The following is a 20,754-nucleotide window of genomic DNA, read 5'->3' on the forward strand; positions in this document are numbered from 1 at the left end:
GAAATCGTACAGCTGAAGAATGATGGGGAGTGTGCGAGCTCTGGTAGCTGCCAATTCTATGAGCTCGCTCTAAAGAGTTAATTTGGAGGCAGCAGCATATTTTTCAATATGTTCTGCTTGACCTTGTTTTCCAGATTTGGTGCTTTATCTGGCTCTTTAGTTACACCGTAGATTGCAATATAATTACGACAGCTTCTATTCTCAAGGTCATCAACCTTGTTTATGAGTTGACAGAGACTGTTGTTCAGGTTGCTGAATACAAACCTATTCATCCTCAATCATGCCAATCTTGTTCGAATACCAGATATGGTGTGCCTGACTTGTTTTGGATTCGAAACTCGTTACTTCAAGATTTTGTTTGTTTTTATTTGTTAAGTATTTTCCATAGCATTTCTGTGTTGTATCACTTTCAAGTCTAAAGATGGACTCGGGTTACATTTAATATCACCAGATTTCAGCCAGCAAATGCTTCAAGACTTTATAAAAATCACATACTGCAGCAACAAGAAACTGTCGACCTGGTAGCATCGTTAGCGTAACATCATTATCTTTTACAGATGATACTAAATTTTTATAACTAACCTGTATGACAATAAAGCACTTTATGAGCATGTGTCTGTAATTGCTCAGTGGGCCACCAAGCCCACTGAGCAGATGGATGGTTCTCTCTTACATCCTCACACTGAGGTGGACCCACTGACGTCACCGAATTTGATGCGTAAAAATGTCGTGGAAGGCTTTCTTCCGTCCATAGTTAGCCTGTGTCCTGATGCTTCTTGGAAAGGCAGCCAGGTGGCCATTCATCGAAGCCTAGCTGCCAGATGGATTATATGAGCCAGAGCCTGTGGCTAGAACGACCAGCTTGCCACACAGTGACCTGTATGACAAAAAAGAAGTTTATGAGCAGGTTTCCTCGATTGGTGTCACCAAGCCTACCAGTGTAATATTATCAATTTTAATGTATTTTTCTGTCTTTGGGCCTCTTATTGCGCAAGAGTTGGACTTCCGCGCGCGCGGCCATCGGCATGTTTTGTGGATAGCAACTCGGCTAGCAGGCATTAGTCTATGAAAGGTGCAATCAATGCTCTTGTGAGTGTTTGCACTACTGTGTTGTCGTTCCTTTTTCCCTAGAGCTTGGGTGAGAACCCCACAAAGGATGTACAGTAATCAATAAAGCACTAGCTTAAAGGGACACTGATGACCAAAGGAACACTAAAAAAACAACACTGAATCACTTTAGAATGGTAAATAATTATTTCAAAGCTATTTTCACTCGTTTAGCAGTAATAGGCTCATTCTTGGCAAAAAAAGTAAAAGTGGAACATTCCTTTTTTTTATTTTTGTGACAGAAGCTTAGCGTCAGGACTTAGTGTACTATGTCACGGACATGAAATTACTATATACTCTGTATACATATTTGGGTCGTTCCGGCGCAAGAAAAATTACTGCAACCTGGTAGGCCAAGTCCTTCGTTTCTTTAGAATACCACATAGTCTCCCTTTAACTGTAAACAATTACAACTATACCTCAGTAAGTACTCAAAATCCGCGACATCAAGGCAAGCGGGTGCAAGAAATTCAGGGCAGTGTCGTCCCTTGTCTTCTGTTAATGCGCTCTTTCTGTCATACCAGGCCTCCACTCATTAGAAAAAAAATTGTTCTGCTAATGCAGAAGCATAATTTAAGATTACAGATGAACTTAATGTTCCTGTTTAGTGTCCCTTTAATTTAAGAATTACTGAAATGAACAAGGGTATGCCAATATCCCAACTTCTAAATACAAGTTGAATAGTTGCCTTGCTATTTGATTATAGAATTCAGTATTCAGTCGAATACTTAATTCTGCTGGAATATAAATGGACAATATAACGGATAATGGATGTTTGCTGATAAAAGTTTGACATCATGGATAATAACACTTATTGGAATCTCGAGGGGGAAAGGTTTGTGCAAGTGATGACTGTTCCAAATGATTCTGCAGAAGAGCCATTGTTGTTGCCCAGAGTTACCAGTTCCAGAGTGAACTCATAGGGCAGATCACTTCTGCTCAATAATTTTTAGTCGTTCAACAAGAATGCCTCGCTTATTAGGAAGGTACAAGTTTATTGTCTCGATTAGGGTAAGTCAACTTATTGTCTGGGCAGTCTCATTGGGCAGTCTTTTATTAATGATATTGTCTGCAACATTCCCGTCAAAATACGATTGTACGCCGATGACTGCGTGATTTACACGAAAGTGAACAGTACAGCTGACCAAATTATTTTAAATGATACACTAAACAAAATTGTTCAGTGGTGTGATATGTGGCAAATGTGTATTAACTATGAAAAAATAGTGTTCATGAGAGTTACTCACAAAAAAGGACCATTAACCATTATATATTCTATCAACAGCAGTGTTCTTCATGAAGTACCTCATCACAAATATCTGGACCTCTGGATAACAAGTAACTTAGACTGGACTAAATAAATTGATTACGTCATAAGAAATGCAAACTGTAAGTTGTTCCTTTACGAAGTGTAAAATTTACTACTCCTAATGTCCGCATGACCACATATAAAGCGCTTTTAGATTATTAGATTATTAGAATCATTAGATTATGCAGCGATAATCTGGGACCCCTTCACTCGAACCAATATTAACAAGATTGAAAGCATACAGAAAAAGGGTGTGCGAGTCATATATAACAGCTATGGATGTTCTTCTGTTATCGCCCTTTTAACCAGAGCCAACTTGCCACAAATAACCCAAAGAAACCGGTCATCTAGGTTAAAATTTATGTATTAAATTGTAAAGGGGCACTGTAATTTAGACACTTCGGACGTAATAACTTTTTCATCCGGGTATGCCACTAGACAAAGACACCTATTAACAATTGCCACGTCCTCAATCTCTTCTAGACATACTATTTCATCATTCCCTTAGACAGCTGCTATTGGCCAATAGCTGACATCAAGCTGCGGTCAGCTACATGGCATAGATACCGTGGCCACTACAGGGTGCCGCCACAAGTCCACTGGCTAAGTGCACTGCCGCTCGCTGAGCACAACCGTGTTTGGCTTATGCTTAGCACGCCGTAGGCGGAAGTCGTAGCATCTATGTTAACATCTAAAATGAAATTTGAACTGCGTGCCACAGTGACATTTAGAAGGCGAAGCGTTATGGGCATGCCCCACTGCGCCATAGCATCCGCTGTGCAATGCATTGAAGGAACAGGAGCACAGTGGAGGCCTTGTTTGATTGCCAATAACTCCGCTTCTGCTGAACGCATTGCAGTACTTTTTGTGGCAAAGTGTTTCTGAAATAGCCTATTTTTACTGCCAAATGCCTTTCTCCACTTTGATAAAAAGTGATTCAGGGCCCCTTTTTCCTTTTCCTTTTTTTTTTTTTTTTTTTGCCGTATGGACTTTATGCGAACTTCATATTGCAACTCATTTAGAAATGAGAAAATGTGCAATGTTTGAGGATTATTTTTCTCAAAAATTCGCATTCAAACCAATTTGGAAATTTCACAATTCGAACACCCCTAGACAGCACTGTCAAATAAAACTAGAGTCGACATAAGGAATGTGATGCCAAATGTCAAAGCTTTTAAATTGCAGCTGTCTTCTGTAAAAAGAAAAAGTCCTTTACTATAGTCATAGAACAGGGAGGGCACCTTCTCTGAATGTGGCTGATTGAATTCCATAAATTTTCAAGAGAGCTTCACTTTTCCATTGCAGAGTAGCATGTAGACAAAAATGCACTGGCTAATCACACTGCTTTTTCAATAAAGAGTGCTCTCTTTTACTCACATGGCACTTTTCATTGATCTGTTCATTTAGGGTGTTCAAATAGTGAAATTTACTAACTGAATACAAATATTTGTGAGAACAGGCCTTTGGATATCCCATTTGATATAGTATATTTTCTCAATTCTAAGCAAAGTGAAATGTAAATTCGAAACATAAAAGTGAGGCTTATTTACTTTATTTCATACAAGCATGCAATGGTGTTTGATATTGGACATCTGGTCAACTGGAGAGCTCATAAATAATAAACAACTGCTTTCAGTTTTCTGGTATACTGTAAAAGTAATATTAATGAAGCAACTGAATAGTACCTCATGAGATGTACTTAGAGTGTTGTGTTCGTTGAAGGAGAAAAGTTTGATAGTACAGCACTGTAGATTTCTTAAAGGAATGGGAACATGGTGAGATTGGCCAAATAATAAATTGCTTTGCATAAATTACAACAACAAATTCTTACATAGGCTGCCTCAAAGCAAAGCATTCTCACTGAATGATTAGAAATTATTAGGCAGACGTTATCTGCTTCATGCATTCAGTCATGAACTGGCACCATAGGTGGAAAGTTTTCGTTTTTCCAGGGGGGGGGGGGGGGCCGACCAGCTTTCCGAACCCCATATTATATATATATATACATATATATATATATATATATATATATATATTTCACTTGAACAAACTTTATGCGACCTCGAAGAATTGTTCACTGAAGTGACCACCTTATACGATAATTTAACAAGACCTCGTAGTAGGAGACAGTTCAATTTCACAGCCCAAGTCCCCTCCCACTACCAAGAATCTGGCTACTCTTGGTGGTGTAATCTTCCTTCGTTTATTTATTGTACAATTCGCTATCACTAATACTGCTTCGCCTTTCCGGCGAAACTGCAGCCTCTCACTGTCTATCTTATTTTTTTCTGTGAGTCCGAGTATAAGCGCTCTTGCGCATGACTGCTGTTGATTCTGATTTCAAGTGAATCCGGCTTGGCCTCATTTCTGTTACTGAGTGAATTATACAGAGTTCCTAAAACTATGATGCATCAAGACTTAAAAAAGAGCAGTTGCGTTATTTAAACAAAACCTATAGTGCATATTGTTTCGAGTACAGTGGAGTAGCTGCCAGTAATTATTTTGTTCCTGAAATTTAATTCAACAATTACAGTTAATTATCTCATTTGAGAAGTACTGTCCTAATTATCAAAGTGTCAATGAGTCATTTGTAGGCACCCTCAAATGACATCTAACTGCTGTGTTTACAGTTACGTACTAATTGCGTGCAATTTTTTCTGACAGGCAAACAAACCTTACGAAGTAAGAAAAATACCACCTGACTGCACTCCTACCTGCATCATAAAGCAGCGCCCTCAAATAAGCTGATTGAAAGCAACTGCATTGCCTGTTGCAAACCCAAAAAGACAGCGCATCACCTTGATAATGGTATGGAAGGAGGACCAACAGCTGGTTGCACGGCTTCGCAGCCATTCCTTCCTCTCATTTCTACATCAAAGTTATTATCCGTCTCTCAAGGCCGACTGATCACATTGATAACAAAAGCCCCTTGATAACGCGGCCAAAGCGCCGCTCTGACCACGCACGAAATGCAAAAAGCAATGTAATAGGCATAGCATGTTTAAAAATCCTGGCTTTGCTCGCACCACATCGACAGAGTGCACGCATAGCTATATTTCGGGCCAGAAACTTGCTTTGGACCAAAGCCAAATCAAAGTGACGGTTTTAGTTTTCATGAGAGTACATACATGTTGCAAAAACAGGTTCATGGCATAAAATAAAAGCGAAATCAACAGACCGAGAAGCGACCCACATGTTAAGAAAAGGCAAAACCGATGCATTCAAGAAAGTAAATAACCACTTCTAAATGAGCTGAATTGGCAATCGGACGCCTGCACAAAAAGCAAAAACAAAAAATAAATCAGATTTCAGTCTGCCCTTATTATCTATGAATTCGTAAGTGCCGCTGAACACCAGCTGTTGCCTAGAGGACATGTTCGAATAGGTCTCCTTCTGCAGCCACTCAGTACTGAGTCTGCTTTATCACATCTTCAGAGGCTTTCTTGATGACCGACGCTTGAATTCTACAGCAGACATCTGTTATCCTTGTCTTGAGCTAATCTGATGTCCGTTTCGATCATTTAAGCACAATCTGTCGCATAACCCCAAAGAAAGAAATCGAGTGGAGAGAGGTCACGTGACCTAGCCGGCCAATTTATAGGCCCATGCCTTCCAATCTATTGCGCATGAAAAGTCGCATCCAGCTCGTTTCGTGCTCGGCTGCTGCTGTGTGCTGGTGCTCCATCTTGCTGATACCACAGAAGTGGAAGACGTGACAGCAGGACTTCGCTAAGGAACTCATCCACTACTCCTTCAAAGGTTTCGTCCACGTAACGCTGCCTAGTCAGTATGTGATCGAAGAAGATGGGACCGATTATAGCACGGGCGTAAATTCCGCATGCCACATTGAACAACCATTGGTATACTGGTGCCAAGTGCGCTTTACCGAGTGTAGATTGGAGTCACTCCAATAGCGTGCATTCTGGAAATTTACCTGGCCGTTTCTGTGAAAATTGGCTTCGTTTGTGCACAGGATGTTGCTCAAAAAGTCCTCATCGGTTTCTGTGAGGACCCAATTCGAGAAGTCTAGACGATTCTACAGGTCCCTATCTTCCAAGCATTGGTGCTAGTTAAGGTGGTATGGGTGAAAGGCTGTCATTTAGAATCCTCCAAACTGATGACTTGGAAATCGGTACCTGGCAGCCACGTCCCGTACGCTAGCATGAAGGTTTGAGGCCATAAATGCTAGAACATCCGTGCGTGGGCTAGGACTCAAAGATGGAGTCCTCCGCCGCTGTTTCTGGCAGCTGCCGGTTTGTCTCAGGTTTTCATAATTTCTGATAATAGTTGATGCGTTTGCTCTACTGCTACACTTCCATGAGTGATATATATTTGCGACCTTCCTCCTGTTGCCATTTGCAGCTCCCAAGGCAAAGATCATGTTTTCCTTCTGCTCATTAGAGAAAGACTGGGACGAAACAAAAGGCACCTTTAAACCTTTGCGCTGACATTGTCGATTCGCTTTTGTGGTGATAGGTTCTGCGGCAAAAAAAGAAAAACCACCCGTGCACTTCAGCTACGCAAGTCAACAGCTATCACAGCTTGTTTCCAACTAACACCAAATGTGACGCGTTACTTTGGCCGAGGCACGGTAGATAAGGCACTAGCTCGATCACGATGTTTTACAGTGAAGCTGTCTATGGCTAGCCGATTTGTCCGTCCGTCCCTCTGTTGACTGTATGCCGAAAACTCCTTCGGTGCAACCCCATGCGAATGCAAGAAAAAAAAAAAAAGCAAAAGAGAGGCGCGCGATTGGCTGTGCCAGTAGTGCCGTCGTTGCTCTCCGTCGCAGCAAAGCGAGCGTGCAGCAGTTTCTCTCCGGCTCCGAAATGGGTAGGCCACGCGTCATATGTACTCCTGAGGAGCAAGCAGCTTTCGATCAGCAACGCGGCGAGCAGAACCGTGAACGAGCTCGTCTATGCCGTCCTGATGCTGCAGCCCGAGCACAAGAACACGCTCATGCAGCCAAGCGCAAGCAGCAACTGCGTACCGAGTATCCGGCAGCCTACCAAGCCGTCGTTTAATGAACCGTCGGGATTAACCCAGTGATAAACACCAGGGCAACACATTTAAGCTCTGCTGGTTAACCATCTGTACGGAGTGCTTTGGTAGTGATCTTTTCTTGATTCCCTCCGTTTCATTCTGGCTAACTCAGAAAGAGCCTGTTCGAGGGCGCTGCTTTATGATGTTTGTGGGAGCGCAGTCACAGGGTATGCGCCATACTTTGCAGGGTTTATTTATCAGTCGGAAAAAATTAGTATGCAATTAGTATGTTGCTGAAAATACCACAGTTAGATGTCCCTTGGCTGTGCCTACAAATGCCTCATTGACACTTCGATAATTACAATAGTACGTCTCAAGTTAGATAATTAATTACAATTATCCAATTAAATATCAGTAACTAAAAAATTACTGGCAGCTACTACACTGTACTGGAAGCAATATTCACTAGGTTTTCTTCGAGTAACACATTGCTTTTCTTTTATCTTGGTGCACGATAGTTAATTGCGACACCCTGTATATATTTATGACCTCTGCATGCAAGTGACGATGTTTCCATCCCTAATAAATGTTGTAACTTCTTGTAATTGTTTTTTTAATGAGTCGTTAGCTTTACTTACTGGAAAGAGAAGCGATACTGAGACACATATCATTCACCTGCACTTCACACGCCGTTGATAAAAGGCTCTGTCGAAGAAGTCACTAAAGTCCACAGGTCTTTTTCTGGGTCAAAAAAGCACACAAAGCATTTTAAAGCGAGGACAACATACAGCAACATATTAATTTTCTAGGCATAAGCTATCTGTACCATTAGAAATAATTGTTAATTGGCTACCTCCTTCTCTTTAAAAATAGAATAAACTTTGTCCTGTGTATATATTTAAATATATTGTGTATGTGCATGGTGTTTACAGTGGAAACAACGTTGACGTGAGAAAATACAGATGAGGCAGCCGCCATTGGTACTTGTAATGCATTTGTTCTGTTATTGTCAGGATTTGCAGAAATAAAGCACAGTACAAATTAAAATCAGTGCAAGTATGTGTAAAAATGATGCAGTAAGCTATTAGCCACAATAAAATTATAAGGGAGAAGGTTGGGGCATCAAAAAAAACATCATGATGTGGGTGACAAAACTCTGGCAATGACATGTTGGGCGGGGCGGGGGGGGGGGGGGGGTAGGCTTCGGCATTGCCGGGGTTGGGGGGGGGGGGCTCGGGCGCTGGAGGCCCCCCATGGTTGGCGCCTATGACTGGCACCTCTCCAGCTCTCCTGAAGCAGAATGACGGAGGACAGTTTTCACTTTCGTGGGCCTCCCTCACTCAAGACTCCAATAACATAAGTTGTCCCTTATGTTTGAACAGAAACAAATATTATTCAACAATTTCAAACAGCGAATTCTCAACTTGAATACAAACTGAATTGCAATGACTCTTCAATTTGTATCCAAAGTTTCAAATACTTGCGCACCCCTAGTTTTAATTTAGACTGCATTCCATAAACACAACAAGACCAACACTGCACCAGCCAACCATTGTTTCTAAAGGAATGAACACGCGGCTCCACCATACTGGAACGCTCATTCCCCAACAAATCTTTCTTGATAAATACGTATGAGTGAAATTCTGAGAGAGATCAGCTCTTTACTAGTACCAAATTAATATGCAGAAAATTCCCTAGCGTTTGCAGATATATATATGCACTTTGTTAGGAAAGAATGGAAAGTTGCAACAGATCCGATAAATCTTTGTGTATAGCCCTTATTAATTTGGCCAGTAAACTACTGCACTTTTGTCCGTACATATATCCATCGACCAATGTTTGTTCGCAATAGGCAGTCTGGCATTGCTGGCATTGTAGGGTGAGTTGTGGGTACACATATGGAGGGGTACTGCAATCTTTGGCAGAAGGGACACTGCCAAAAGCAGCCCAGTAGTATATTATATTCCTTTCCTTTCTGTCTATGAAAATTTTTTTTGGCATCACGTTTACTGCTTTTACAAAATGGCGAAAAATGTACGGCTGCAGAAAAGATAGACAATTTTCAATTTTCAAGGCGATTCATCAAGCTTACAGGATGTGAACTTTATGAGAGAATTAACCCTCTGCAGAAACATCAGATGCGAGAACATCAGCTGCTTCATGCATAGCATACTTGGCAAGCACTTATCCATTTACTTGAAAAATGTCGAGGTGTGTGAATGAAAAACAATGACAGAAGTCAACCCACTAAATGACAACAGAGGGAGACCAAGAGCAAACACCAAGCTATCCATCTTCCAACTCGCTCTAGTAAAACTGTTTACAGGTATTATTAAAATTTGCTGCACAAGTCCAATCATAAGTTTCAAAATGTATGCAACTTGTTTTAAATATAATTATTTCCATACGTGCTCTTGCTTCACTATCATCTTGACGTGCACAACTGTGCACACAGCTCTTGATGTGTCTGAAAGGGATATCCCTTCCATGTACACAATGGTGTCAATTGTGTACAGCAACATAGTGCATCGATAGCAAAAGCACCGATGAAAGTAATGATGTTTAAAATGCATTGCATACATTTTCAAACATTTATGATTGGAAATGTGCTCCAATTATGAATAACATATGCAGAATGTTCTAGCAAAATGAGTGGAAAGCTAGATGGTTGGGTGTTTTCACTCGGTGTCAGTACGTTGTACTTAGGGGGTTCACTTCTTTCTTTGTTTTTTACAATGCATAATTTTCAAGTGGCTGGATAAGTGCTTTTCAAGTTTTTCAAAACACATAATATGAGGTGACATGTATGCAACATCTAACAAGTATGTGAGTCAATGGGTCTCCCGAAACCCAATGGCACAATGAAACGTGAAGGACCCTCATGGGCTGCGTTGCAATCCCGGACCGTACAGGGATCCTACAAAGGGAGCAGCAACAGCCCGTCGCACAGCTCATTCGGAGCAAGAGTGAGAGCACACATGTTGGCACTCGAAAGGTGGTGAACTATGCCTAGGCAGGATGAGGTCCAAAGCGATTCTGATGTGCAAATTGATCGTCCAACCTGGGTATAGGGGAAAAAGACCAATCGAACCATCTAGTAGCTGGTTCCTTCCGAAGTTTCCATCAGGATAACTGGTGCTCGATGGGGCAGCAGTCACACCTGGTAAAGCGAATGATTAGAGGCATTGGGGTCGAAACGTCCTCAACCTATTCTCAAACTTTCAGTGGGTGTACGGGAGGCCTTCTGGGTGCCAACTGGGCCACTTTCGGTAAGCAGAACTGGCAGTGTGGGATGAATAAAATGCCAGGGTAAGACACCCGAGTCGGGACACTCATAAGGGCCACTTTTGATAAGCAAAACTTGTGCTGTGGAATGAACCAAATGCCAAATGCCAAGACAGGACGCTCATGAGCGTCCTGTCTTGGGTGGGCACTGGCGGAGCCAGAGCATGGCTGCGTTGAGACAATACTCTCGCCCACAGGAATCGATGCTATCTGCGTAGTGTAGGCTTCTTTCCCATAGTGATTCACCCCTAAAGAAAGCCGAGTGTCAGGCCGGAGGACGGCAGTGCCAATTTGGATAACTAGTGGGTAACTGACAGCAGCGTGATTTTGAACCCACAACCTCTGCAGCTGAGGAGAACACTCTACCACGAGGCCATGGCTGCGGAAAATCCTAGTGAGGGAGTGCGATTTTCATGCCAGACCATACCCAGATCTGCAGCAGGTCTCCAAGGTGAACAGCCTCTAGTCGATAGCCCATTGAAGGTAAGGGAAGTCGGCAGAACGGATCCGTAACCTTAGGAAACGGATTGGCTCTGAGGGCTGAGCCAGTCGGGCTGCAGGCCAGAAGCAGAATCGGCACTGCATCAGGGCGGGGCAAGGCTCGCTGCCGTAAAAAGCAGTGCGGCTGAGCCCGGACCAGTGTCGGGACCTTCCTGTGGAAAGCCACAGCTGTGTATTTTCCATGGCTTCACACCTGGGGTCTTTGCTTCGGCCGGCAGAAAACAGCCAACTCAGAACTGGCACGGAGTGGGGGAATCTGACTGTCTAATTAAAACAAAGCAGTGCAAGGGCCGTTGACGGTGCTGACGCAATGTGATTTCTGCCCAGTGCTCTGAATGTCCATGCGAGGAAATTCAGGAAAGTGTGAACAAATGGCGAGAATGACTATGACTCTCTTGTGAAATTGAGAATTCTTAATTTTTACTGCAGTTGTACATCTTCTATGATTCTGGAGATGCAAGAAATGTGGTGAAAGTAAGTTTTAAATCAACAGTGTAAACGTGGTGTCTAAAGGGGATATGCATGCAGCTAAAAAGTCCGGCAGGCGGCACATCTCACCAGCCTTCACAGTTGATCTGCCTAACAGCCATACCGAACACTAAAGATCTGTGCATGAAAGAGCTTGGTAGCCATCAGTCCAACATGTGCACTTTGTGGCTTTGGAAGGTACACGGGGCGCCCAGTCCACTGCTACTTCAAACTTAGTGCACAGGATGCATCAAGTTGCACGCTTGATTGTTTGTACAAGACAGCACAAGATGACTTTTCCCAGTGGTGGCGTACACTTATCACTGAAACCTAAATGGCTTTACCAACATGACCACCTACAGATCCTAGCATCTATGAGGTTCAGTGTTGTGCGCATGGATTCAGCAGCATTTTGACAGGGACAAGTCACATTTGTTAGGATGCATTTACATAATTTTCTTTACATGACACTTCTTCTTTGAATAGAGTATTATATTCTTCTACACTCATGATCCCTTCACCTCTAATGATTTGATCTACTTGCATCTACGAGGCAGAAATGTCTGACCTGATGCTACTTTAACTGCAGGTGGCCCATTGTCATCAAATCCATCAGTATCTTATTCAACATCCACGGCCAGTGCCACACTGACTTGCTTAGTGCCATGAAGCACTGGAAACAAGTTACTCCATTTACAAATACAGATTCCATAATCTACTTCGTCATCTGAGACACTAGTTTCCCTTCTTTTGATACACTCTCTCCGTTAAGCCCTAAGGATAACCACCAATGAAAAATTTCCAAGTTGACATTCTCAAATTCCCTCAGTTTTCCAGGTTTTCCCTGAGTGCCTTTGCAAAATTTTCTGAATGAGGCAGAAGCTTGTTATATGTCAAGTCAGACTGACACCATGTTGCCTGATGCTGTCACTCCCTCGTAAGCACGTTGAAACAAAAGAATCACTTCATCCAGTTTGAACAGTAAGGTGTAATGTTTATTTTATTCAAAAAGAAAACAGAATCAAGGTGTTAGTGAAATGCACAACAAATAAAATATATTTGAAAAAAAAAGGCAGAACCCATTCCAAATCGACTCAAACATTTTCAAATACCAAAGAAAAGGAGAAGCATACAGAAGCAAATATTTTCGAATATGAGCTATTTCTATCAACAGATAGCAAGCTCAGTGGTATGAAGCCTGAACTGTCACAACTAAGATTCTCTTCAGCAGCTGGAAAGTCAACCTCAACTGTCCCAGACATACTCTCAGCCCGTACACAACACCTCAGTGTTGGGTTGCACTGCTTTAAAGTTTATTTTGGTAAGGATGAGGGACACCTGCACCTTGGCGTCAGCCAACACTTTGCTTTTGAGTTCAAGATTCTTCAAAGAGGCGGTGGCACACTTCCTCTCCTACTCATCCCTCAATGTATGGATCCTTTCTGTTCTCGTCCTCCTTCCGCCATGCGTTCGCTCCACGGACCATTTGAAGCATTCTCTTGGTCAGCTGTACAATCAACGTCCGATTTTTCGGACTCCTTAAGGGCCGCCAAAACGTCCGAAAAATCGGGCAGCACAAAAAAAAAAATGGTTGGATGTCTAACTGCCCTTAAGGGCTCAAATCGCCACAGGCACGTCCGAAAAAGCTCTGGAGGCCTACCAGTAAACTTATTAGGCATATCGGTGCTCACAGTGCGACAGGAAACGGGAATGCCTGCATGTATAGTTAAGGAATGCATACTGTGTCCCGTGACAATTGCCCCTTCCCACGCTTGTTAAGCTTCACCGCAATACGTTTGCGTATGCTTCACAGCGTAACATTACTGTATCGAGGTGAAGCTGACTTTCGAGAACCGGCATTATGCAACGCATTGTGCTTTCTCAGCTTCAAAGCCAATCGTGAGGACCACAAAGGCGGAGTCGGTGCCATTGCTGACCGCGGCGAATTCTTTCAATGAAAAACACGACACCCAAAGGCAAGAATATTAATAGCGAACGTCGAAGCAGCTAAGTCTAGCGTTGCCGCAGTGGCGGCTACGGCTGCCAGCGGATCTGCGTGCTAGAGCGCCGGCCGAGGCGGCGGGATAATCAAAATGGCGGCGGTGGTGGCATTGATTAATGCAGTTTCGGACCTGCAGTCACGGCAAAAAGTACAAAATATCGGTCGGCGAAGTGTTCTAGCATCTCAACTTTCAGACGTTCTTATACGGGAAAATCGGTCGTTTACTGTACTTTGGAAACTCCTCCAGCCGACACGGCGTCAAATATGGTTTGTTGCGATTCGTCTGTTACTAGAGCCAGCATTAGCGCGACTTTCGTTCTTTCAATAAAATTACAGCTAATTTTCTCTGATAGAAGCACAAATTCCCCAAGTTTCCCCTGAGTATTTCCAGACCATTCAAGTTCCCTGAGAATTCCCGGTCTTCCCGGTTGGTAGACACTGTACATCTGCACTGTGATCTCCTGTGCTTGTTTCTTTTCATGTAAACTCACCAAAGCACAGGAAACATCTCTCTGGAGGCTTCAGCCGGGGGCTTTACAGCTTGGGCAACCCGGGCGCCATCTGTCACACTGGCATGGGAGCCGACAAAGGAATGCGGCCCAAGTGCCTAGCTCCAGTAGCTACAACAGATGCTCAACACCTGGCTTGGCTGTGCCCTAGTATGTGTGCCAGCAGGCTGAAGAGGCTAAGAAAGATCAGTTTAAAGCAGCTGGATGTACCACAAAACCACAAAAAACTGTTGGTGACAGAAAACTTTTCAGAGACTTTGTTGCAGTTCCTGCATGTTGCAAGACCACAAACTTCAATTTCCCTTTCTCATTATGCCCCGTAGCAAATCCTTCAAATTAAAGAGGAAGAAAAAAGAATGCCAATCTGACATAAGGTGGCTGCTTAAGCTTCTTTTGGGCAAGTGTCTTCTCTGCGACTGTCCTGGGAATTGTGCCTCAATGTGTCTTGCACCTAATTTAGCTACTGCGCTGGTACTATGGATTTCCAGATGGGTCGTGCAACAGAAGGTTGCATAACATGAGCCTGAGGTGTAATGATGGAGGGCACTGTTCTACATGTGCATGGCACACAGACTTAAGTGAAGTTCTAATGATGGAAAAAGAGGGAAGACCATTGCCGTGGTTTGGCAGGCACTTCATGTACATTCACATTCAAATGCACATTCAAAAGAATGTTTTGGCAAATATTCATGAGCAGATGCATTTTAATAACCGACACGTTCCACACCTTTCATAAAAGGTATTGCATGGTCACTTACTGAGTATTATGGAAAGCAAAACAGGTGGTTCCCTTTGATACATCACAGGCCAAATGATTTGCAAACGTAGCCCAGCATCTTTGGAGAAGAATAAATCTTTTGACCCCACTTGCACCTACACAGAACAGTGGTAAACACGCTTCCAATAAAAATGTTTCTGCCCTTTTTACCTCACAAGTTTCCTATAGTGGAAATGAACCTTTCTCAACTATTTTTACTTCTACAGAAATTCTTCACCACTGCCAATCCTCTTCAAGACAATGGAAACTTTTTCTGCATTAGTTGTACAAGTACATTTATATTCTTGACACTAATTCGACTACAGTGCATCTTCCCATCACAAATGGACAACAAGTGTATGTACGTGTGTTGCACTGACCTTCCTAGTGAAATTTTTTAGTTGGCACAATCAGCGTTGTCTTGAAAGGACATTTGCTGTAATTCCGCTTATCAAATACATTGGTTCCCACCAATACATTTAAAAGAAGAAACAAAAATTTACTTGAGAGGCAATAAATGACTAGAATGCTGAAATTTGGCAACCATGAATACAAGCAAGAGTAAGGCAAAACAGTCGCACAGAATAACACTGCTCCCACATGATATCCGTACCTCTCCATGGCAATGCTGCCATCACTATCGGTCGGTTCTACTCATTCTATGGCTACCTGTTCTGCTCAACGTGGCAAATGTTGGGACAAGAAGTATAAACAAAACACAAGTGCTCTTTTATTTGTATTACGTCTTGTCACACTGTCTGCTCGTTTGCCACATTGAACAAAAAAGACTAATCAAGCTTCAAGCTACAAACCAGTGCAGTTCTGCCACCCTACTACCCTGCTTTTAAATGCACCTTTTATTTATTTATTTATTTATTTATGATACCCTCAGGGTGAACGGACATTACAGAGGGGGAGTGGTATAAGATACAGAAAAATAAAAAACTTTTAACTACAAGAAAAAGCACCATTATGTCATCTATGACATGTGAACCCCACCTATCTGCAGGCTTAATAATTTTTAATCACAATAATTACATACTGTTGGAGGTAAAAATTCTTACCCACTTGGCAATGGTAAAGAATGAGACAGCTTTTTTTTTTTTTTTTGCTCAAGTGATCAAATTAAGCAAATGTGCAAGTCATATGTAGTAACATGATGTACTGCAATGCTGGCCGCTACTCACATATCTTAATTACTCCCCTGAAAATATTAAATGCAATTTAGCCTTTTTATTACCATTTAACTAATTGTATTGTACCAAAATCTATTAATTACTGACATTGATAACTAACCACTAAGCTGCTGGGAGTGAACCTCAGTTCCTAATGTGCACATTTACATTACATTTACATATTTACATTTACATCTGGAACATTTACAAAGGTTAGCTGCCTGTGATGAAACTCGAGATGACAGAAAGTGCCTTCAATCATGTAACATGTGAAACTCGGCATCAAAATTGAAGCATTTTTGCTCTACACAGAAAGAGGCTGCATAAAACATTTGTCTGGTCTCAAAGGAGCATTGACCCAAAATTTTCATGTCTCTCCTTTTCTGTTCAGTTGTTGTCAATCCAATAACTCTCATATGCAACCTGAATTGCTCCCTCGCAGGACAGCTAATTATTGATTATAATCTTCCAATGTGGCCGGCTCACGGAGAAGTGCCAATTCTACCATGATGCTGCGGCATTGTGGTGATCCCAGCAGGTGAGAGAAAGCACAAAAGTGTTCTCAGCAGCACCAAGGACTAACAACAGGAAAGTTCCATATGTTCTAGAACTAAGAAGTAGTACCACTGTAGATATTCTAGCTCTACCAATGATACTACTCGACCTTCCAATGGTGTTTGAATGACTTCCAAGGTGGCTCGACACCATATCATGCTGGAGGGAACAGTGCTGGGAGCGAACAGTGCTGAGGCACCCAAGGCTGCTCTTTGGTAATCTTTGCATGGATAAAATGGCCCGAGTTCAACATCCCAGAGCAACACAGAAGCTATAGGAGACACTGAAGTAGAAGACCCTATATTTTGACCCACTTGCATTTTTATTTGTGCACAAGAAACATGGCACACAAGTATTTTTGCCCGCACACATAACACATAGAAAACAGAGTTGCAGAGTGGCATGTTTGGAATTGTATTGATTCCTGAATCATTCCACATTTTAAACACTCGCAATGAAATGGGAATGGAATCACGGCACCAGTCAGACAGATGGAATGGGAGCCCATGATTTCAGAATGGAGTTGAAATGGAATAGGTATAGTCCTGGAATGCTAAACGTCAACTTTGAGCGAGAAAACCAAACCAGCAAAATTGCTATTCAGACTAAACTAGACTTGGCCAATACATTGTATTTCTCCCAGTGGTTCTTTCAGTATTTACCTATAGGTGACTATCTCTGTTGCAATAATTACAAACAACACTATATTCTGCACATTCTACCCCTTTGAAGGCATGGAAACCTTTTGTGTTACAAGAATAGAGTGCCTTTAAAGAGAGCAACTTCTAGTTGCCAAAAAATATGATTCACTTTAGCAAGTGTGGGCTTGACCTATGACATAAGGAAGGGAGGCCAGAAACGATGTCGCAAATGGTTGTGCCCTGCACGAGTCCACAGTGATTTAGAACATGCGCCTTTCTTTTGGCACACTGTCGATTGTTCAGAAGGATCGATAACAGGAAGTCAAAGAGGTGTCCTGGAAAGAATGGTTCCTGTTAATATGCCAGTAGATGTAAAGTTAAAAAAGACTGCCTTGGAAAACATATCCATTTACGTTAGTCCTCAAAGTGACAAAATAATCTAGCTGAATGCACGGAATACACAATGGTGTAAGATTATTTCCTACTTTGACTTATGCAATTAAGCTTCGAACGAATTACAGATTTTTGCACGTGGCGGATTTTATTTAGGCTGCGAACCTTGCTTGTGCTGCAGTGTAAGACGTGTTCGTTAAATGCCTGACACATGTGCAGATAAAGTGAACCTAACTTCAGCGGTCACAAGCTGGCAGCTGTAGTTACAGTACCTGAAAAATCAGTGTGACATGATGCCTGAAATGAGTGTCAGGTTTGGCTTAACCCTAAATTGAAGAAAAACCATATAAGATTGACAAAGCATAATTTGACCTATGAAGACCTCGATTATTATAGACCATTTTTTAAATTATGGTTTTGAATAAGGTGCTGCATCTCTTCCCTTTTGTTTGTAAACAGGGAGGCACTTCAGAAAATGGGACTGCAATTCAGGCTGTCACCATAAATTGACATGTTTGGAAGATATTTCGATTGCAACACAAGGACTGAATGTATTTTGCAATCACATCCCACATTCGCAACTTCTAAGCCGTGCAGGTAACAGCAAGACAATAAAATTTATGTAATAATGTTTTATGTACTTCTTTGTCTAGTCCTATTACACATATAATTCTCTTGAGTACACATCTATGTGTTTGTGAAATAAGGTTACTTATGTATGGATACTACATTGATTAGACATGTAGCTCTGGCATCCGAGTGTCTGAATAATGCTTCCCTTGTGGGCTGGTGATGCTTTTCAGAGCAGAGAGACTTTTCCAAAAGCAAAAATTAACAAAGGGCTTTTTTAAAAATATTGTACAGGTCTAACACACACCTTGGAATCTATGTGAAGCAACGCTTTTGTGAAGCGGTTATTCAAATGTTAAAAATTTGCCCATTTCATTCCTCCGTCTGTCGTGTAAAGAAACTGGCAGATGTGCATCTTCTCACACCCGTGCTACACACTGTAACCTATGTGACGATCACGTCAAAGAGTTAGTGTGCACTGGTACAATAAAGTGCACATGCAGTTGTGGCCCAATGGTTAGAGGCGTCGGGTTGCTGTGGATAGAACCTCGGTACCCTAGACCAACGGTTTATTCTGCCATCAGGCATGTAATTCAGTTTTCTATTTTTAAGTATGAGCTAATCGGCATGACAGCAGCACCCAGCTACTGTCATGGAAGTCCAGAATGGTTCGCAAATAAAGGTTAACTTTAAAGCAGTAGATAATTCAGATTACAGGCAACAATGTGCTGCAAAGATAGCAGGCCATGGACATGTTCCTGGCGAGAAAAAAATGTATGCAACATTACTTGTAATATTGTTCAGACTTGAAAAATATGTTTTTAGTTGCGAGGCATGCAGGCGCAAGTAGTGAATAAAACTCTGGTAGACACTACATAAGACAACGGTATCAAATCGGTCATCCCCCAGAGAGCAACACAACGACGCTCGCCAGAACGGGAACATTACGTGTTTTCAGGAAGCTTGAGATTAGGATTTTTACTTTTTTCTTGAAGTCATATTCACTTGTTTGCACTTGATCTACTCTTGACTAGGGATGTGCAAACATTTAAAACACTCTAATAAAGAATCGAATAATCAATATTTGTAAATGCAAACATTCTTCTAATACTTTTTGAGTACTTCAATATGTAGAATACACCCAGTTAAACATAAAATTTCAGCAAAAGCACGGTAAATATTCGCCCCCCGCAGGAATAGTATCAACATAAAACATGAGAACTTGCAATGTAGGAAAGAACATATGTCGCTTAGGCAGCCATGCTTTACAGGCTGTACAGCGATCATTCGCACTGTGCATGCGACGACACTAATTGTTTGCTTCTAATACGTCATTTATGCTTTTAATAAGCAATGCTTCATAACACACTGTGTAACGACGGAAGCTTGCTAACTTTAAGAGTAGTGGGATGTCAACATCGTTTTATAATAATTATGATAATGCCTATTCATTATTTGAAAAACATTTGATTCTATTTTGGCACTATTTGATTCGTATTCAATTCGGTCTCAAAAATCACTATTCGCACAACTATACTCTTGACCCAACAGTGCTCACAGTGGCATTATTAGAGCCCCACAATATCGACAATGTTTTAATTATGTCTCTGAAAAGAGCACTATGGATTGTTTCAGATTGTAACTGTCGGCGCTAAATTGAACTGCGAAAGATTTTGAGGGGATGTGCAGAAAACATTGCGAACTGCCTTGTTTACACCACAAGAAACGTTACACTAAAGTTCCTAGTTTGTTTTGCTTTCACAGAAGCTGGCTGAATAAGCCTACGCCAAGGAAAGGTGCTCGCAAATTCGAAAATCGCAGATGCATATGTGAAACGGCAATGCTGCAGCGACTAGCAATGCGAAGTTCGCACTTGCGGAAAGCGCAGTGCAATATCGAGGCACGTGAAATGGGCATTAGTTGGAAAACACGTTGTGTGCAACCGTCTATAGTATTACTACGTAAGTTGGGCTATTACTAAAATTTTACAAGGCAAACGAAGATGTTGAAACAAAAGTGCTGCCCCGACGTTCAGGCCTTTGAAAATGCATGCTCATGACCTTCAAAGAACAACGTACAGCGAAATACGTGGGAACATCGCAACTCAAATTTCTAAAAAGTCGTGCAGTCTAGTAATAATAGCTACATATTCGTGGCTAAGATGCGTCAAATTGATCAACTTGCCGCCTTGGTTTGCCACCTTTTCTGGTTGTGACGCAAGCGACGCTGATGACGCCAGAGAACAAGGTTGCTGTGCATGAAACTCAACCTCTCCAAAGGAATAGGTTTTACAGAAAAGAGCCACAGCTTCATTATTTGTTTCTGGAGCAACAAGGCAGTTCTCAGATCAGCCTTTTGTCATGGACTACCAGGAAATCAAGCAGGAACTTCTTAGTGGACATGATGCTAGTAACAAACGTGAAAAAAAGGTATTCTGTGATCCCCTGTTGCTACCGAGCATGTGCGCATAGAACTAAAAAGTATTACAAAATTTACTTC

General features: G+C 41.9%; 1 long non-coding RNA gene across 2 annotated transcripts; it reads right to left on the reverse strand.

The window, feature by feature from the left end:
• Positions 1-464: 464 nt before the first annotated feature.
• Positions 465-20,460, reverse strand: LOC129386280 (uncharacterized). 2 transcript variants are annotated; one of them, XR_008613732.1, is made up of 4 exons: positions 20,334-20,460; positions 14,147-14,340; positions 8,075-8,140; positions 465-877 (listed from the first exon to the last, which is right to left on the reverse strand). It is a non-coding gene; the product is annotated as an uncharacterized lncRNA (long non-coding RNA). The 2 variants fall into 2 exon arrangements; XR_008613731.1 differs by lacking the exon at positions 20,334-20,460 and having other exon boundaries at positions 14,147-20,327.
• Positions 20,461-20,754: the final 294 nt, after the last annotated feature.

This window comes from Dermacentor andersoni, chromosome 4 (assembly GCF_023375885.2).
Source record: "Dermacentor andersoni chromosome 4, qqDerAnde1_hic_scaffold, whole genome shotgun sequence".
In the NCBI taxonomy this organism is placed as follows: Eukaryota; Metazoa; Arthropoda; class Arachnida; order Ixodida; family Ixodidae; genus Dermacentor; species Dermacentor andersoni.